The sequence below is a fragment of the Pteropus alecto genome, unplaced genomic scaffold (assembly GCF_000325575.1).
Source record: "Pteropus alecto unplaced genomic scaffold, ASM32557v1 scaffold11, whole genome shotgun sequence".
NCBI classification, from domain to species: domain Eukaryota; kingdom Metazoa; phylum Chordata; class Mammalia; order Chiroptera; family Pteropodidae; genus Pteropus; species Pteropus alecto.
Genome location: NW_006431956.1, coordinates 11,258,875 through 11,259,647, shown reverse-complemented (window position 1 = coordinate 11,259,647; position 773 = coordinate 11,258,875). Strand labels below are relative to the sequence as shown.

The following is a 773-nucleotide window of genomic DNA, read 5'->3' as shown; positions in this document are numbered from 1 at the left end:
AGGCTATAGGAAAAAAAAAAAAAACTTAGCTTGCCGGGGCTCTTCTAATTTATCATTTTTCTACTATATTGCCTCTAAGATTTAAAAGAAAGGAAAAATCTCAGGGAATAATTTCAATTTTTCAGTCCATTAAGGTTTATCTTCTCTTAATATTCAAATTTCCTCAGGACTCTGCTTACAGTAATTGTTTCTTTAAAGATTTCCCAGTGTTTATGTTTTGCTGTTATTTCCTAGTAAACTATTATATACAGAAGCTCATGATTTTTCTATGATTTAAAAAAAGTAAGACTGGGGTGTGATTTTATGACATCTGTTTTGAATTGATTTTTCTTCATTTTACATTATGTTCGAAGCTTTGCTATCTACCATAACCGTGTTTGGCATTATCTAGGCTGGTTAAGAGTTTGTATACAAAAATTAGATTTTCTCTGAATTGTGTCTTATAGGCTATAAATTTAAGTTTTTACAGTTTGTCCTTATAGTTTTCCTTCTTCTATATATCAATAGCTTTGTCTTTTTTATAACTTAAAAAAAGCGAGGTAAAAACCAATAGAGTCTACAGCCATGCTACCCTGAACAAGCCCGATCCTGGCTGATCTCAGAAGCTAAGCAGGGTCGGGCTTGGTTAGTACTTGGATAGGTGACCACCTAGGGAGATCAGGTGCTGTAGACATAAAAAATAAGAAAATAAGGGATTGTAAGCTGACAAAGTCCTTGCAGTCTGTGAGGTCAACCAAGGGTTGCCTTGCCTAAAAAAATAAATTAAAATAAAA

The 773-nt window shown here is 33.1% G+C and overlaps 1 pseudogene; it reads left to right on the top strand.

Annotated features, from left to right (window-relative positions):
• Positions 1–554: 554 nt before the first annotated feature.
• Positions 555–673, top strand: LOC112475678 (annotated as a pseudogene).
• Positions 674–773: the final 100 nt, after the last annotated feature.